Raw genomic sequence first — 19,618 nt, 5'->3', positions numbered from 1 at the left:
CATTCTGGGCAGTGCACACTAAACGAGACATAACCCGTCTCGTCTCGAAAACTAGACGGTGGAGTATATCTATCTTACCGAGAGCAGTACCTTTCGCCAACGGTCATACCGCGATGAATATACCGGTTCTCGTCCGATCACCGAAGTCAAGCAGCGTCGGGCCTGGTAAGTACTTGGATGGGTGACTGCCTGGGAACACCAGGTACTGTTGGCAACCTTTTTCTTTGTTTTGGTTAATAGTGACTTTTTGTAATTTGCAACCAATCAATCATCCACAGTTTCTGCAGAATCACCTCTTTCATAGCAGTCAGAAAATAATATATGTAAAAAATGTATATTAGTATATATGAATATCTGGGAAGCCGATGTTTTTTTTTAATTTCTTATCATTCTGGGTTGCAGGGTGCTGTCGTATTACATCTGGCCGCCATAATTGCGGTGGATAGGGGTGCCTGTATCCGCCTTGTCTCTCTCCGTTGGTCCTGCCTTGGTATTTTTCGGCGAGAATACAAGTCTGCGTTATTATGGGGTGTATATTTTGTTCAGAACCCTTTCACTGCACTAAATTTTAATCTCTATCTTGTAGCTTTAATGTTAACACATCTCTCGAAGTTTGTTAGAGCACATTTTCTCACTATGATTGCAATGAATTGTATCATTATTTGTAGTACAAAAACGTATGTTTCTTCTACACATTCTTGGCATTGCCCACGAAACGTGAGATGTCCCGACTCGTCTCGAAAACTAGAAGGTGGCCTATATGTAACTTACCGAAAGCAGTGTCTTTCGCCAACGGACATACCGCGTTAAATATACCGGTTTTCGTCCCAAAACAGAAGTCAAGCAGCGACGGATCTGGTAAGTACTTGGATGGGTGACAGCCTGGGAGCACCAGGTACTGTGAGCAACCTTTTGCTTTTTTAATGGTGATAATGACTTTTTTGTAACTTGAAGTCAATCAATCACAAATATTTTTTGAAGAATCGCTTCCCAAACAGCCGCCGTTGGTAGTTTTTCGGCCAGGATACGTTCCTGCCATATTATTTGATGTATTTTTGGGCGTTTCTGTTTAACATCCCAACCCTGCACAAAATTTCCTTCTCTGTCTTTTAGCTTTAATGTTAACACATCTCTCGAAGAGTGTTAAAGCACATTTTCTCACTATGATTACAATCAAATGTATCAATATTTGGTGTAGTAACACTTACGTTTCATCTACACTTTCTTGGCAGTGCACACAAAACGGGACATAATACGTCTCGTCTCGAAAACTAGACGGTGGAATATATCTATCTTACTGAAAGCAGTACCTTTCGCCAACGGTCATACCGCGCTGAATATACCGGTTCTCGTCCGATCACCGAAGTCAAGCAGCGTCGAGCCTGGTAAGTACTTGGATGGGTTACTGCCTGGGAACACCAGGTACTGTTGGCAAAATTTTTTTTGTTTTGGTTGATAATGACCTTTTTGTAATTTGAAACCAATCAATCATCCACAGTTTCTGCAGAATCACCTCTTTTAAAACTGTAAGCAAATAATATATGTAAAAAATGTATATTAGTATATATGAATATCTGGGAAGCCGATGTTTTTTTTTAGTTTCTTATCAAGCTGGTTTGAAGGGTGCAGTCGTATTACAGCCGGCCGCCATAATTGCGGTGGATAGCGGTGCCTGGATCCGCCGTGTCTCTCTCCGTAGGTCCGGCGTTGGTAGTTTTCGGCGAGAATACGCGTCTGCGTTATTATGGGGTGTATATTTTGTTCAAAACCCTTTCACTGCACTAAATTTGAATCCCTATCTTGTAGCTTTAATGTTAACACATCTCTCGAAGTTTGTTAGAGCACATTTTCTCACTATGATTACAATGAATTGTATCATTATTTTAATACAAAAACGTATGTTTCTTCAACACATTCTTGGCATTGCCCACGAAACGTAGGATGTCCCGACTCGTCTCGAAAGCTAGAAGGTGGCCTATATGTAACTTACCGAAAGCAGTGCATTTCGCCAGCGGACATACCGCGTTAAATATACCGGTTTTCGTCAAAAAACAGAAACCAAGCAGCGACGGATCTGGAAAGTAGTTGGATGGGTGACAGTCTGGGAGCACCAGGTACTGTTAGCAACCTTTTTGCTTTTGTAATTGTGATAATGACCTTTTTTGTAACTTGAAGTCAATAAATCACAAACATTTCTTGCAGAATCGCTTCCCGAAGAGCCGGCGTTGGTAGTTTTTGTGCGAGGATACGTTCCTGAAATATTATTTGATGTATTTTTGGGCGTTTCTGTTTAAAATCCTAACCCTGCACAAAATTTTCTTCTCTGTCTTTTAGCTTTAATGTTAACACATCTCTCGAAGTTTGTTAAAGCACATTTTCTCACTATGATTACAATGAAATGTATCATTAATAGTAACAATTATGTTTCATCTACACATTCTTGGCAGTGCACACTAAACGAGACATAACCCGTCTCGTCTCGAAAACTAGACGGTGGAGTATATCTATCTTACCGAAAGCAGTACCTTTCGCCAACGGTCATACCGCGCTGAATATACCGGTTCTCGTCCTATCACCGAAGTCAAGCAGTGTCGGGCCTGGTAAGTACTTGGATGGGTGACTGCCTGGGAACACCAGGTACTGTTGGCAACCTTTTTCTTTGTTTTGGTTAATAGTGAAATTTTTGTAATTTGAAACCAATCAATCATCCACAGTTTCTGCAGAATCACCTCTTTTATAGCTGTAAGCATATAATATATGTAAAAAATGTATATTAGTATATATGAATATCTGGGAAGCCGATTTTTTATTTAATTTCTTATCATGCTGGGTTGCAGGGTGCTGTCGTATTACAGCCGGCCGCCATAATTGCGGTGGATAGCTGTGCCTAGATCCGCCGTGTCTCTCTCCGTAGTTCCGGCGTTGGTAGTTTTCGGCGAGAATACGAGTCTGCGTTATTATTGGGTGTATATTTTGTTCAAAACCCTTTCACTGCACTAAATTTGAATCTCTATCTTGTAGCTTTAATGTTAACACATGTCTCGAATTTTTTAGAGCACATTTTCTCACTATGATTACAATTAATTGTATCATTATTTGTAGTTCAAAAACGTATGTTTCTTCTACACATTCTTGGCATTGCCCACGAAACGTAGGATGTCCCGACTAATCTCGAAAGCTAGATGGTGGCCTATATGTAACTTACCGAAAGTAGTGCACTTCGCCAACGGACATACCGCGTTAAATATACCGGTTTTCGTCCCAAAACAGAAGTCAAGCAGCGACGGATCTGGTAAGTACTTGGATGGTTGACAGCCTGAGAGCACCATTTACTGTTAGCAACATTTTGGCTTTCTCAATGGTGATAATGACTTTTTTGTAACTTGAAGTCAATGAACCACAAACATTTTTTGCAGAATCGCATCCCGAAGAGACGGCGTTGGTAGTTTTTCTGCGAGGATACGTTCCTGCCATATTATTTGATGTATTTTTGGGCGTTTCTGTTTAAAATCCCAACCCTGCGCAAAATTTCCTTCTCTGTCTTTTAGCTTTAATGTTAACACACCTCTCGAAAGTTGATAAAGCACATTTTCTCACTATGATTACAATGAAATGTATCATTAATAGTAACAATTATGTTTCATCTACACATTCTTGGCAGTCCACACTAAACGAGACATAACCCGTCTCGTCTCGAAAACTAGACGTTGGAGTATATCTATCTTACCGAAAGCAGTACCTTTCGCCAACGGTCATACCGCGCTGAATATACCGGTTCTCGTCCGATCACCGAAGTCAAGCAGTGTCGGGCCTGGTAAGTACTTGGATGGGTGACTGCCTGGGAACACCAGGTACTGTTGGCAACCTTTTTCTTTGTTTTGGTTAATATTGACCTTTTTGTAATTTGAAACCAATCAATCATCCACAGTTTCTGCAGATTCACCTCTTTCATAGCAGTCAGAAAATAATATATGTAAAAAATGTATATTAGTATATATGAATATCTGGGAAGCCGATGTTTTTTTTTTAAATTTCATATCACTCTGGGTTGCAGGGTGCTGTTGTATTACATCTGGCCGCCATAATTGCGGTGGATAGCGGTGCCTGGATCCGACGTGTCTCTCTCCGTAGGTCCTGCGTTGGTAGTTTTCGGCGAGAATACGAGTCTGCGTTATTATGGGGTGTATATTTTGTTCAAAACCCTTTCACTGCACTAAATTTGAATCTCTATCTTGTAGCTTTAATATTAACACATCTCTCGAAGTTTGTTAGAGCACATTTTCTCACTATGATTACAATGAATTGTATCATTATTTGTAGTACAAAAACCTATGTTTCTTCTACACATTCTTGGCATTGCCCACGAAACATGAGATGTCCGACTCGTCTCGAAAACTAGAAGGTGGCCTATATGTAACTTACCGAAAGCAGTGTCTTTCGCCAACGGACATACCGCGTTAAATATACCGGTTTTCGTCCCAAAACAGAAGTCAAGAAGCGACGGATCTGGTAAGTACTTGGATGGGTGACAGCCTGGGAGCACCAGGTACTGTTAGCAACCTTTTGCTTTTTTAATGGAGATAATGACTTTTTTGTAACTTGAAGTTAATCAATCACAAATATTTTTTGCAGAATCGCTTCCCAAACAGCCGGCGTTGGTAGTTTTTCGGCGAGGATACGTTCCTGCCATATTATTTGATATATTTTTGGGCGTTTCTGTTTAGCATCCCAAACCTGCACAAAATTTCCTTCTCTGTCTTTTAGCTTTAATGTTAACACATCTCTCGAAGAGCGTTAAAGCACATTTTCTCACTATGATTACAATCAAATGTATCAATATTTGGTGTAGTAACACTTACGTTTCATCTACACTTTCTTGGCAGTGCACACAAAACGGGACATAATACGTCTCGTCTCGAAAACTAGACGGTGGAGTATATCTATGTTACCGAAAGCAGTACCCCTCGCCAACGGTCATACCGCGCTGAATATACCGGTTCTCGTCCGATCACCGAATTCAAGCAGCGTCGGGCCTGGTAAGTACTTGGATGGGTGACTGCCTTTGAACACCAGGTACTGTTGGCAACCTTTTTTTTGTTTTGGTTGATAATGACCTTTTTGTAATTTGAAACCAATCAATCATCCTCAGTTTCTGCAGAATCACCTCTTTTATAGCTGTAAGCAAATAATATATGTAAAAAATGAATATTAGTATATATGAATATCTGGGAAGCCGATGTTTTTTTTTAGTTTCTTATCATGCTGGTTTGAAGGGTGCAGTCGTATTACATCCGGCCGCCATAATTGCGGTGGATAGCGGTGCCTGGATCCGCCGTGTCTCTCTCCGTAGGTCCGGCGTTGGTAGTTTTCGGCGAGAATATGAGTCTGCGTTATTATTATGTGTATATTTTGTTCAAAACCCTTTCACTGCACTAAATTTTCATCTCTATCTTGTAGCTTTAATGTTAACACATCTCTCGAAGTTTGTTAGAGCACATTTTCTCACTATGATTACAATGAATTGTATCATTATTTTAGTACAAAAACGTATGTTTCTTCAACACATAATTGGCATTGCCCACGAAACGTAGGATGTCCCGACTCGTCTCGAAAGCTAGAAGGTGGCCTATATGTAACTTACCGAAAGCAGTGCATTTCGCCAGCGGACATACCGCGTTAAATATACCGGTTTTCGTCCCAAAAAAGAAACCAAGCAGCGACGGATCTGGAAAGTACTTGGATGGGTGACAGCCAGGGAGCACCAGGTACTGTTAGCAACCTTTTTGCTTTTGTAATGGTGATAATGACCTTTTTTGTAACTTGAAGTCAATAAATCACAAACATTTCTTGCAGAATCGCTTCCCGAAGAGCCGGCGTTAGTAGTTTTTGTGCGAGGATACCTTCCTGAAATATTATTTGATGTATTTTTGGGCCTTTCTGTTTAAAATCCCAACCCTGCTTAAAATTTCCTTCTCTGTCTTTTAGCTTTTATGTTAACACATCTCTCTAGGGTTGTTAAAGCACATTTTCTCACTATGATTAAAATGAAATGTATCATTAATAGTAACAATTATGTTTCATCTACACATTCTTGGCAGTGCACACTAAACGAGACATAACCCGTGTCGTCTCGAAAACTAGACGGTGGAGTATATCTATCTTACCGAAAGCAGTACCTTTCGCCAACGGTCATACCGCGCTGAATATACCGGTTCTCGTCCGATCACCGAAGTCAAGCAGTGTCGGGCCTGGTAAGTACTTGGATGGGTGACTGCCTGGGAACACCAGGTACTGTTGGCAACCTTTTTCTTTGTTTTGGTTAATAGTGACATTTTTGTAATTTGAAACCAATCAATCATCCACAGTTTCTGCAGAATCACCTCTTTTATAGATGTAAGCATATAATATATGTAAAAAATGTATATTAGTATATATGAATATCTGGGAAGCCGATGTTTTATTTAATTTCTTATCATGCTGGGTTGCAGGGTGCTGTCTTATTACATCCGGCCGCCATAATTGCAGTTTATAGCTGTGCCTGGATCCGCCGTGTCTCTCTCCGTAGTTCCGGCGTTGGTAGTTTTCGGCGAGAATACGAGTCTGCGTTATTATTGGGTGTATATTTTGTTCAAAACCCTTTCACTGCACTAAAGTTGAATCCCTATCTTGTAGCTTTTATGTTAACACATCTCTCGAAGTTTGTTAGAGCACATTTTCTCACTATGATTACAATGAATTGTATCATTATTTTAGTACAAAAACGTATGTTTCTTCAACACATTCTTGGCATTGCCCACGAAACGTAGGATGTCCCGACTCGTCTCGAAAGCTAGAAGGTGGCCTATATGTAACTTACCGAAAGCAGTGCATTTCGCCAGCGGACATACCGCGTTAAATATACCGGTTTTCGTCAAAAAACAGAAACCAAGCAGCGACGGATCTTGAAAGTACTTGGATTGGTGACAGCCTGGGAGCACCAGGTACTGTTAGCAACCTTTTTGCTTTTGTAATGGTGATAATGACCTTTTTAGTAACTTGAAGTCAATAAATCACAAACATTTCTTGCAAAATCGCTTCCCGAAGAGCCGGCGTTGGCAGTTTTTGTGCGAGGATACGTTCCTGAAATATTATTTGATGTATTTTTGGGCGTTTCTGTTTAAAATCCTAACCCTGCACAAAATTTCCTTCTCTGTCTTTTAGCTTTAATGTTAACACATCTCTCGAAGGTTGTTAAAGCACATTTTCTCACTATGATTACAATGAAATGTATCATTAATAGTAACAATTATGTTTCATCTACACATTCTTGGCAGTGCACACTAAACGAGACATAACCCGTCTCGTCTCGAAAACTAGACGGTGGAGTATATCTATCTTACCGAAAGCAGTACCTTTCGCCAACGGTCATACCGCGCTGAATATACCAGTAGAGATCAGGCACTTGGGGTGAAAATGTTTGTTTAGTGATAAGATAAGCGGGGTCAGTTTTGTTTGTTTAGAGATATGATAAGAGTGGCGTACTCTTGGAGGGCATGTTGAAACCTAGGTGTGACGAAATCAGTGATAAGATTGGAGTAGCGTTTCATGACCTAAGTAAACCTTACTGGAGTAGGAGGTTATGGCCTTAGTATGACGGTGCATGGATGTCGCCATTATGTATGTATCGATGAGATGTTTTGAGGTCACGGTGTCAATGAACTTTCATAGTAGCGTCAATCTGTCTGGGGATTTCAATGCAGGTTCCAGCAAGTTTTGGTTTAGAGATATGATAAGAGTGGCGTACTCTTGGAGGGCATGTTGAAACCTAGGTGTGACGAAATCAGTGATAAGATTGGAGTAGCGTTTCATGACCTAAGTAAACCTTACTGGAGTAGAAGGTCATGGCCTAAGTATGACGGTGCATGGATGTCGCCATTATGTCTGTATCGATGAGATGTTTTGAGGTCACGGTGTTAATGAACTTTCATAGTAGCGTCAAGCTGTTTGGGGATTTCAATGCATGTTCCAGCAAGTTTTGTTTGGGGTGTGACGTAGTTGATAATATAAATGGCGAGGTTGGCTGTTTGATCCCTAGTATAGTTATTCGTATACAGAAGTTAGAAGGTTACACTTACGTTTTCCTTGCTACGTTGTGTCTGAATACTGTTGTTGTGAAAGTACGTTCAGTGGAAGTTAAGATTTATTAGTGTGAAATATTCTACGGCGGAATATCTTCTGTTGGAGAGAGAGAGAGAGAGAGAGAGAGAGAGAGAGAGAGAGAGAAGACAGCGAAATAAGAAGAAAATATGGGTAAGTATTGATTTATTTTGTGAATATAACTCTGTAAAACCTGATGATATCAAACACTCACGTAGAGTCACCAGATCTATCGAACTTTACGATGTTAACCCCTCAACCAATTTGCTACATCCCTACATCGGTTATTTTCCACGGGCGGGGCCCTCTATCTATAACGGTTAATCAGGGACTGGACCTACAGTTTAAACTCGGATCCGAACCACTTGTGCCTCCATAGAGTATCGACCCTGGGACCTTTTGATTGCAAACTGATTGATTGAGATGCTGTTTTAAGTACAGTTTATGGACAGTAAAGTTAATTGGGACTGGACCTACAGTTTCGAGTCGGACCCGAACCACTTGTAACTCCACAGAGTATCGACTCCGGAACTTTTTTATTGCAAATCAATAGCATTACTACTACATCATTGGGGGGGACCCCATCAAAAATATTGGAAAATATAATAAAATAAGGACTGGACCTACAGTTTCAATCAAATCCGAACCACTTATGCCTCCACAGAGTATCGACCTCGGGACCCTTTGGTTCCAAAGCAATAACATTATCACTACATAATTCGGGAGGCCCTATAAAGGTAATGAAAAATATATTAAAATCGGGACTGGACCTACAGTTTCAAGCCGGATCCGAACCACTTGTGCCTTTACAGAGTATCGATCTCGGGACCTTTGATTCCAAACCGATTGATTGATTGAGATGCTGTTTTAATTTCACTTTATGGTCAGAAAAGCTAATTGGGACTGGGCCTACAGTATAAAGTTGGATCCGAACCACTTATGCCTCCACAGAGTATCGACCTCGGGACCCTTTGATTCCAAAGCAATAACATTATCACTACATCATTCGGGAGACCCTATAAAGGTAATGGAAGATATATTAAATATTGTTTTTATTTATATTTGTAAATTCCTCGCGATATTTCTTCACAGTGGTAAATACGAAGTGGCCCCCGCGTTGCAAATTTTAGGGACGTTCTCGTATAATAAAACACCTTAGCATCATCCTGAACATGCATAGCCACGAAAATTTTGCTCAGCCCTGTTATTAAACATGCTCTGCACAATTCCCAACTATCCAAGATTACGAACATGGCTCGTTTTTATTTTACCTCTGTTTTAATAGGTTTTCACTAAGCGACAGTGAAAATATACGGGTGACTACTAAAAAATATGTATTTTATCCAAGATTGAAGTGTACTATACTATCGAGTTTATAAAGAAATTTTGTTTGTAATTAAATATTATTAATTTTTGGAGAAAAAGTTTATTAAATTTATAAAATTAGATCCACTTTAAATGTGGATCCTCTCGTACTGTACATCAACTGTAATTTTGAGTACAATTTAAACAATATCTCAAATAGAATTTTTATCCTTGTTTCAATATTATCGAAAATTAACTATTAAATAATGTGAAGGATGATAATTTTTGTATCAGTATAAAACATAATTCAAATACAAATTAATTTACAAGGGTATAATTTTGTTTACAGATAAAACATCTCATCTGCAATCAACACAGGATGTTATCTGTGAAATTGAGGAGTATATAGGGCATAATAATAATAACAGGCAGGAGGAGGTTCAATCAAAACAAAATGGGGTAGTTATAAGTAATCCTATGAATTCTGATGAATCTCCATCTCAGTGTATACATGCATTTAGTGACATCCGGGGTAGTCGGTCTGAACAAAAACCGGTTATGTCAGACGACAGTTTATGTACACAGAAGTTATTCAATGACATCAGCGAATATGTAGGATCCCCACTATATATTCAACAACCACCCACACCTCAAAGTCTGAGTAATGTTACCAATGGACCGATTATACAGATTGAGAAAAAAAAGGGGGAGAGCCCGACAACTTAGTGACTAAAGTGGTTTCAATTTCGGGAGAGAGTAACAATACAAGTACTGGAGAAAATTATGAAGTAACAGCTCCTTACAAAAATATATTGCTCAGTCTTGACTCTGGGTGGTGTGGTGAAGAGAACTATGGAGCAGAAACACCAACAGAGAAAAATGAGTATAATTTAGATGCTTTGACGGAAGAAATTGTGGATATGATTTCTGGTGTTGTTAGGAAGAATAATGAAATAACAATGGAGGAATTTATTAGTAACGCGTTAAGACGACCGATGGACAGCGAGGTGATTTCACTTAGAAATGAATTGGAGATGTTAGGTTCCGATGTTGTTAGGGGGAACAATGAAATGACAATGGAGGAATTTATTAGTAATGCGTTAAGGCGACCGATGGACAACGAGGTTATTTCACTCAGGAATGAATTGGAGATGTTAGGGACTATAAATTATGTGCAAGAAGGATGTGGATCAAAAGGGGAAATTCCTGGAAATGATGGTTCGAGTGGTTCCTCGGAAAAATGTTCTACAAGTAATGTTCCTAGGAACGAGGGTATGTTTACGGTGTTTGGTGATTTTGAACGGCATTATAAAAAGTTCAACCTTGAAGGTCGCCAAATAAATGTTCGTCTGCTTCCAGTCCCTGACAATACAAACCCGCTTAACTGGATCCATGACGGACTAAACCAGATTATAGAATATTTAACCCAAAACATAGATAAAAATGATCATGTTGGTTTAACAATAAGAAATATTAATTCTCCAAGGGACCCATTCTGGCTTAGTTTCCGGTTAGGAAGTGAACTCGACGGGGATGTAGTATGGGAGAGCCTTGAAAGAGTAATGCAGAGCAACGCTACTTTTCTCGCATCTGACCAACTGGTTTTCCATCTCCACCGTGTCCGACTACCCTCAGGCACAGGTCGTTTTAAGAGAGGGTTGGATAGTATTGAGGAAGTTTGCAGACGACGTTCCGGTATAATTTCCATTACAAACAAAGATTACATGTGTCTTCCTCGTGCACTTGTTGTAGCAAGGGGATATGCATGTTTGCCAGGACACAACGAACGAAACAAGTATCGAATGGGTGGTCCAATTGTTCGAACCGAGGCTCTACAATTATGTCGAGATGCAGGAGTAGATATCACCAAGAAAGGATGCAGTATTCAGGAGCTGCAGAAGTTTCAAGCTGTTATGCCTCAGTACAGAATTGTTGTATACGGAGATCTTAGCGGAGATAATATTATGTTTGAAGGGAGTACTGAAAAGTCCAGAAAACCTCTGTTTCTTCTGCATAATAATGATCATTATAATGTTATAACTTCCTTGACATCGGCGTTTTCTTGCAGCTACTATTGCGAGCATTGTAAGAAAAAATTCGGCTCTGTAACAGAACATAAAGATTGTCTGGGAAAATGCAATAAATGTTTTGCATCTCATGAAATGTCTAATGAGTTAAGAAAGTGCCTTGAATGTAATAGAGACTTCCATGGTGCTGAGTGCTTTGAAAATCATAGAAAAAAACCTAAAAATGGAAAAAGTATATGCATGAAAATTTCCCAATGTCCCTCTTGTTTGAAAGTTATATTCATGGCTAAGAGAAAAACCCAACATGTTTGTGGGGAGATATTTTGCAGAACTTGTAAGAGACATTATCCAAGTGGTCATCAGTGTTACATACAGAAATCTACACCACCGCAAGATAAGAAGCCATTTATTTTAATTTTTTACGATCTAGAGTGTACTCAAGATACTCAATTTGATGGTTATGCCGATAGGAATGAACATCAACCAAACCTCTGTGTCATACAGCAAGTATGTAATAATTGTATATGCAATTCAGACGTGTCTGTCTCCTGCAGTACTTGTGGAAATAGGCAGCACATATTCAGCAATTCACCAGTTGAAGAAATGTTGTCTTACATCAAAAACCTACCACACAAATTTAATATTTTCTGCATATGCCATAATATGAGGGGATACGATGGTCATTTCCTCCTCAGAACAATGATCACAAAATTCAATGTCTACCCGGAGATCATAATGAATGGGTCAAAAATTTTGTTGATGCAGACAGGTTACATTAAATTCCTCGATTCATTGAATTTTCTTCCTATGCCACTTGCAAGTTTACCGAAAGCATTCGACCTACCACCTGAAAAGAAGAAAGGATTTTACCCTCATCTTTTTAACCAATCTGTTAATAGATCTTACAGAGGTGAACTACCTGATATGGAATATTACTCCCCCGATCAAATGGATCCAAAAATGAGAGAGGATTTTCTGAAGTGGTACAGAGAACAGAAGAAGAAGAATTATGTGTTTGACGCTGAACAAGAGTTGATAGAGTATTGCATAAGTGATGTGGAAATACTGCGATTAGCCTGTCTGAAATTCAGGGAATCTTTCTACGCAGAAACTGGGATTGATGTGTGGAGGGAAGGAGTCACAATATCCGGAGTGTGTAATCTATTATTCCGGAGGAAATTCTTGAAGGATAAGTCTATAGGAATAATACCTCCCAATGGTTACCGGTGGGCTGACAAGCAATCAGTAGGGGCTGTTGAATGGCTCGTTTACGAAGAGATGAGAAGAAGTGTTGTTATTCAACATGCTGGAAGGGGGCTCGAAAGTAAAATTGCAGGTCTCAAAGTTGACGGGTTTTACAAAGATGAGGATGGGAAAGGACATATACTTCAGTATCACGGATGTTATTTCCATTCTTGTGAGAGGTGTATGTTAAACAAAACAGGTCAAGCTAGTACAGAAGATGGTGATACAGTCGACACTAGAAGAGAAAGAACAAAAAGAGTTACAGAGCGTTTGGAGAAAAGTGGTAATAAAGTGGAGATTATGTGGGAATGTGACTGGATAAAACTGAAAAATGAAAATCCTGAAATTAAGAAGTATGTAGAAAAACATCCAATAACACTAAGGAAAATCCTTAACCCGCGTAGCAGTTTAACGGGTGGACGTACAAATGCTACCAAACTGTATTATAAAGCTACTAGTAATGAAAAGATTGGTTATATCGATGTTTGTTCTCTGTATCCATTTGTCTGCAAGTATGGCAAATTCCCTCTTGGACACCCCAAAATTTATCTGGGAGATGACTGTCCACCTATTGAACAAGTGGAAGGACTTGTATTATGTTCTGTTCTACCACCTCGTGATCTTTATCACCCTGTCTTGCCTGTTAAGATGGATGGCAAATTATTTTTTGCGTTATGTAGATCTTGTGCAGAAGAAAAGAATCAGAAGGACTGTACGCACACTAATCAAGAAAGACTGTTTACAGGGACCTGGGTTGCTGACGAGTTAAGAAAAGCTGTGAGTCAAGGATACCAGATAATAGAGATGTTTGAAGTATGGCAATACGAGGTGACCACTTACGACCCAGAAAGTAGAGAAGGGGGATTATTTGTTGGTTATATCAACAAATTCCTAAAAATAAAGCAGGAAGCGAGCGGCTGGCCTTCAAGATGTGAAACAGAAGAAGATAAACAAAGTTTTATTCAAGATTACCATGAAAAAGAGGGGATATTGCTGGAGTACAACAAAATAGAGAATAACCCTGGTAAACGAAGACTTGCCAAATTAATGCTTAACAGTTTTTGGGGCAAATTTGGACAACGACCGAATCTTCCCAAGACGTCAATAATATCCCAACCTTCCGAACTTTATGACAAACTAACCAGTCCATCTGTAAGTGTGAACTCTTTACTACCTATTGATGAGAATGCGGTAGTTGTGAATTGGGAACATGTGGATGAGGCTGTTGAAGAGTTACACACAGTAAATGTACTCATTGCCGCATATACTACAGCTGGGGCGAGACTACACCTTTACAAATACTTAGAAGAATTAAAGGAAAGAGTAATATACTACGATACAGATAGTGTAATTTTCAGTACAAAAACTGGTGAAACTGAACCTAAAACAGGTGACTATCTTGGTCAGATGACAGATGAACTGGAAGTATATGGTAAAGGCAGTTATATAACAGAGTTTGTCTCTACAGGACCAAAGTCTTATGCTTTTAATGTCAGAAACCCTGTTACAGGAAATGAAACAAGTGTGTGCAAAGTAAAAGGAATAACTCTAAATCATGAGAACAGGAAAGTAATAAATATGTCATCACTAAAAGATTTGATTATTCACGAGACACCAGATATAACAGTCCACAATAGAAGAAAAATTTCCAGAACAAAAGATTTTAGGGTTTACAATAGACCAGAAAGTAAAGTTTTGAGGGTAGTTTACACAAAGAGGAGAATCATACATGATTTTGATACAGTACCGTTTGGTTACATTCATCCTGTAAAGAAAATACGTACGAAGGAAAATCACAAAAAAAATGTACTCACCTACCAAGATACGGAAACAACTAAAACAAATTGTACTTACCTCTTATTTCCTGTAAATATCCTGATTATATGTAAATTTACTTACTTCAAACTATGGCACACACATGGACACATCCCTTCTCCATGATACTAGCTGGTCCTTCAGGATGCGGAAAATCAGTTTTTGTATCGCGGATTTTGTTACATCTTGAAAATTTAGTAAATGTAAAGTTCAACAATATTACCTGGTGTTATAGTGAATGGCAACCTCTGTATGAAAATATTTCACGTAATATTGAATTCCAGAAAGGACTACCTAACATGGACACATGTCAGTCAGAGGAAGGACCACATTTAGTTATTCTTGACGATCTAATGAGAGAGGCTGATGGTAGAGTTGTTGATCTTTTCACAAAAGGTTGCCATCACAGAAATATAAGTACAATATTTCTAACACAAAACATATTTCACCAAGGAAAAGGACGCCGTGATATATCACTGAATTGCCATTACCTGGTCTACTTCAAGAATCCGAGAGATAAAGCTCAAATTTACCCTCTTTCGACTCAGATTTGCCCTGAGAATAAAAAGTTTATGTTGGATGTGTTTAAGGATGCTACTTCTCCACCTTATGGATATATTTTCTTTGACTTGAAACAGTCAACTCCAGAAAATCAACGGTACCTAACTTGCATCTTCCCTGACGACCCTTATAATTATGCCTATGTTCCCAAATAAGTAGATGTACATTTATAGAAGAACACCACTTTATCATCATGTCTCCCATGATCAGGAACGCTGAATTACTCCGCACACTATCGAAATGTAAACCCTCAGTCAGAAATATTATTCTTAAAAATGCAGATTCTGGCTTGGTGCAGGATATATGCGAGTGTGCACATAATACTTTAAAAGGCAATGTACCTTTAAAACCAGCTCAGAAAAAAAAATTAGCTCGTTACAAGCATATGCTAAGAAATCTCGTGAAACGAGGAATATCCTGGAAGAAAAAGAAGAAGTTTATAGTTCAGTCGGGAGGTTTTCTACCATATCTTATCGCTCCGATACTTAGTGGAATATTTTCAAGTCTCTTCAAATAATGGAACATGCAAGAAAAATGGTATTGCTACCTCATGAAACTCTCCAAAAATTTTATTATCAGCAACACCGGACATCATCAATGTCAGAACTAGATAAAGAAATGGAAAGAATATTACAAAAGAAAAATATTTCTGATGTACAAAAATGGGATATGTACCAGCAAGTTTTGAGTAGGTACCTTCATTTTGCAAGAAATTTAAACAATCCTATTGAGCTTCCGTTAATTTCAAAAGAACATCAAGAACAGAAAAAAGAGGAAAATATGGAGTTACAGGAGAGAGAGATTTCTGATCCTGTTTATAATGATATTTTAGCTACCACACCTAAAAAATTTCATTATAAAGTAGAACTATTATATCGTCGACTAAAGAACAATAAAAATATAGAGTGGAATTCTAGTGGAGAAACCAGTATATACAATAAAAATATACAAGGAAGTAATATTGTCGATCTTGTCAGTGATATAGTGAGAAATCGCCAAAATAGTAACCCGAAAGGATATGAAAATTTCTCTGAATTATTAGCCGACTTAAACATTCCTCAAGAAGTTGTTGGTAATTCTCGACGTTGGGGGTTAATTCAGAAACTCAAAGGAAGAAAGCAGAAAGATGTGGCAGACACCGAAAAAAACGAGCAGCATGGGCATTGGTTAAGGTATTAAATATAGAATCATCTCAAGTTTACATTATTTCCTTAATATGGATTCAAGATTAAAGAACATATATTATGATGTCTCGAATCCTGCGGGTTTCTCTACTGTAGATCGTCTGTGGAAAGGTGCCCTTAAGAAATATTCAAAAAAGGAGATTCAGAAATGGATGGAGAGTCAAGAAAGTTACACATTACACAGACCACAACGGAAAGTATATCCACGAGGTAGATATATTGTAAATAACATTGATGACTTGTGGCAGGCAGACCTTGTTGATTTGAGAAGTATAAGTTCACACAACGATCATTTTAGATTCGTCTTAACAGTTATAGACACATTCTCCAAATATGCATGGGCAGTCCCGATATTAAGCAAGACTAGTAGTAATATAGTCAGAGCATTCTATGATATTTTGGAACAAGCAAACGGAAGAAAACCAATCACCATACAGACCGATAAAGGATCGGAATTTATCAACGCATCTATTCAATCCTTTTTCAAAACTAACAGTATTCATCATTTTACTACAAAAAATCCAGATGGAAAGGCTAGTATTATTGAAAGATTCAACAGGACTCTCAAAGAGAAAATGTGGAAATATTTCACGGCAAAACATTCTTACCGTTATATTGATGATTTACCGAAAATGTTGACATCTTATAACAACACTAGACATAGAAGTATTAAAATGGCCCCTGTGGAAGTAAAACCCGGTAATATTCTTGAAGTATGGAGAAATCTCCGAAATATAAAACCATTAAAAGGCACAACAAAATCTAGAAACAAACCTCTAGAGAAAAATAACTACGTTAGGATTAGCAGAGAAAGTTTACCTTTTGAGAAAGGATATACCGGGAAATGGTCTAAGGAGATTTTCAAAATTAAAAATGTTGTTGGTCATACTCCGACAGTTTACAAACTTGAAGATTTGAATAATGAAGATGTTGACGGGTTATTTTATCGTGAGGAAATCCAGAAAGTGCAACACCCGAAAGAGTTTAATATTGATAAAATACTGAAGACAAGTGGGAAAGGCAGCAGAAGAAGATTATTTGTTAAGTGGAGCGGATATCCCTCATCGTTTAATACCTGGATACCATTCTCGAGTTTAAGAAAACTAACATGAGATCTTCTTTCTACATAACCTTACCTAGCAACAGTTCGGTGGATATTTTTCCTATGAACACATTATGTAATTTTACAACAAAACTACCGAAAGAAATACAACTGAAAGGAGAATGGGAGGTTGCTGTCGTTGAGATTCATTATCCTAATTTTATGTATAATATAACAGAGAGACAGAACATAGTGTACTATAACCTGGACACAATTACACATAACTGGAAAAAAGTTAAAATACCAGCAGGCTATTACCAAGACATAGCACAAGTTGTAACCGCAATTCAAAGTACAAATGTTCCTTTCAGTATTTCGCTTTTAGATGATCGACATGTTCTTCTAAGAGCAAATACAGAGATATCTGATAATCAGAACGCAGAGCTATTATCCACAGAAGTAAGATTTTCTCCGAAACTAGCAACCCAGTTAGGGTTTGACCCATTCCATATAATCAAACTAGGTACTGATCAACGTGTTCATTCGTCATCGCCTGCTAACTTATCACTTGGAGTACCTCAACAGATGTTTATCTACTGTGACATTCTGGAGCACGAGATGGTTGGAGATTCCTTTGCACCACTTTTAAAAATAGTAGGTACTAATGTTCGTCATTTTATTTTTGGAAGTGATGCTAATATCGAGTTTCACTCTCTACAATATATACCCTTAATGAAGAAACAATTTGATACTATAGAAATAGATATTAGGGATAGCACAGGACAAAAAATACCATTCATATCTGGAGAGGTGTCATTAAAACTACATTTTAGACGCTCTGTGCAATAATGAATCCATATGAACATCATTACCATGTTCTTAGTGGTGGAGGTGTTTCAAACATATACCAAGGTTCACCATATCAAAGAGGTCACGGAATCGGTAGTTTCCTTGGAGGATTATTTAGATCAGTTCTCCCACTTATAACTAAAGGAGCAAAAGCTGTTGGAAAAGAGATGCTGACTACAGGAATCAATGTATTAGGTGATATTACACAGAATCAACCTATTAAGCAATCATTGAAAACCAGACTTTCACAAGCAGGAGACCGATTAAAACGAAAAGCTGAAAGTAAAATAGATACTATGGTCGGTTCTGGTAACAAAAGGAGAAAAACATCGAGTAGCAAATCAAAAAACAGACAAAGAACTCTTAAAAAAAATAAAAATAGACAGCAGAAGAGAAAAGCAACAAAAAACAAGAAAAAAATACCCCAGAAGAGAAAAGTTGATATGGATATATTCGGATAACAAATTTCGTGGATATTACACCCATAATGTGGCCAAACACTGTTTTATTACCCAGTTAGAATCTGATTGTTGAAGGGTGAGGTTGTCTCAGATATGTCGTTTATAAGCAACCTCTCGTGTCAGTGTTCAAATTCAGAATTGGAGATATTCTCAATACCTCCAACACAAACAAGTATCCAATCAGGTCAGTGGATTTCGTACAAACCATTAGCTTCGTTATCAGATGATGCTCCTGTTGAATTTACAGTACCTGGACATGGAGAACATTATTTGGACCTTCCACACACATACCTCCATTTAAAAGTTAAAATCTTCACTCTGGATAATACTCCTATAAATATCTCAGATAAAGTTGCTCCTACCAATAATTTTCTACATTCTCTATTCAACCAAGTAGATGTATTTCTAAATCAGAAACTTGTTACGTCACCTTCTCATACGTATCCATACAGAGCATACATCGAAAATCTACTAAACTACGGTCCTGCAGCAAAAGAATCCCATCTAACCTCATATTTATGGTACAAAGATACTCCAGGATATATGGATTCTTTAAATGGTGAAGAAAACAGAGGACTTCAGAAAAGAAAAAGTTTTATCACAAGCAATAAGGCTATCGATCTCATAGGCCATCTACACTGTGACATCTTCAACCTCGAACGTCTAGTTCTTAACAATATCGAAATGCGTGTGAAGTTAATTCGTGCTAAAGATGGTTTTGCACTTATGGCAGACAGCAACAACTTCAAGATTCACATTGAAGATGCCACATTATTTGTTAGAAAGGTATCCATTCACCCAACCATCAAGATAGCTCATTCCCGTGTGCTACAAAAGACAACTGCAAAGTATCCTATAAATCGAGTTCATATGAAGATCATTACCTTTCCTAGAGGTATTCTAAATAAAACTATCGACAACTTATTCCTGGGCCAAATTCCAAAACGTATCATTATAGGATTTGTTACTAATGCAGCATTCAACGGGGATTAC

General features: G+C 38.2%; 6 non-coding genes across 6 annotated transcripts; all 6 read left to right on the top strand.

Annotated features, from left to right (window-relative positions):
- Positions 1-95: 95 nt before the first annotated feature.
- On the top strand, positions 96-214 carry LOC145995488 (5S ribosomal RNA). The gene has a single exon (XR_014442538.1). It is a non-coding gene; the product is annotated as a 5S ribosomal RNA (ribosomal RNA).
- Positions 215-1,315: 1,101 nt separating this feature from the next.
- Positions 1,316-1,434, top strand: LOC145995584 (5S ribosomal RNA). Its single transcript, XR_014442630.1, has one exon. It is a non-coding gene; the product is annotated as a 5S ribosomal RNA (ribosomal RNA).
- Positions 1,435-2,530: 1,096 nt separating this feature from the next.
- LOC145995641 (5S ribosomal RNA) lies at positions 2,531-2,649 on the top strand. The gene has a single exon (XR_014442686.1). It is a non-coding gene; the product is annotated as a 5S ribosomal RNA (ribosomal RNA).
- A 1,095-nt stretch (positions 2,650-3,744) lies between these two features.
- LOC145995444 (5S ribosomal RNA) lies at positions 3,745-3,863 on the top strand. Its single transcript, XR_014442496.1, has one exon. It is a non-coding gene; the product is annotated as a 5S ribosomal RNA (ribosomal RNA).
- Positions 3,864-4,966: 1,103 nt separating this feature from the next.
- On the top strand, positions 4,967-5,085 carry LOC145995613 (5S ribosomal RNA). The gene has a single exon (XR_014442659.1). It is a non-coding gene; the product is annotated as a 5S ribosomal RNA (ribosomal RNA).
- Positions 5,086-6,181: 1,096 nt separating this feature from the next.
- Positions 6,182-6,300, top strand: LOC145995442 (5S ribosomal RNA). The gene has a single exon (XR_014442495.1). It is a non-coding gene; the product is annotated as a 5S ribosomal RNA (ribosomal RNA).
- The last annotated feature ends 13,318 nt before the right edge of the window (positions 6,301-19,618 follow it).

This window comes from Lepisma saccharinum, chromosome 11 (genome assembly GCF_977018435.1).
Source record: "Lepisma saccharinum chromosome 11, izLepSacc3.1, whole genome shotgun sequence".
Classification (NCBI taxonomy): domain Eukaryota; kingdom Metazoa; phylum Arthropoda; class Insecta; order Zygentoma; family Lepismatidae; genus Lepisma; species Lepisma saccharinum.
Note: the sequence above shows the minus strand (reverse complement) of the source record. Positions and strands in the feature narration are given on the sequence as shown.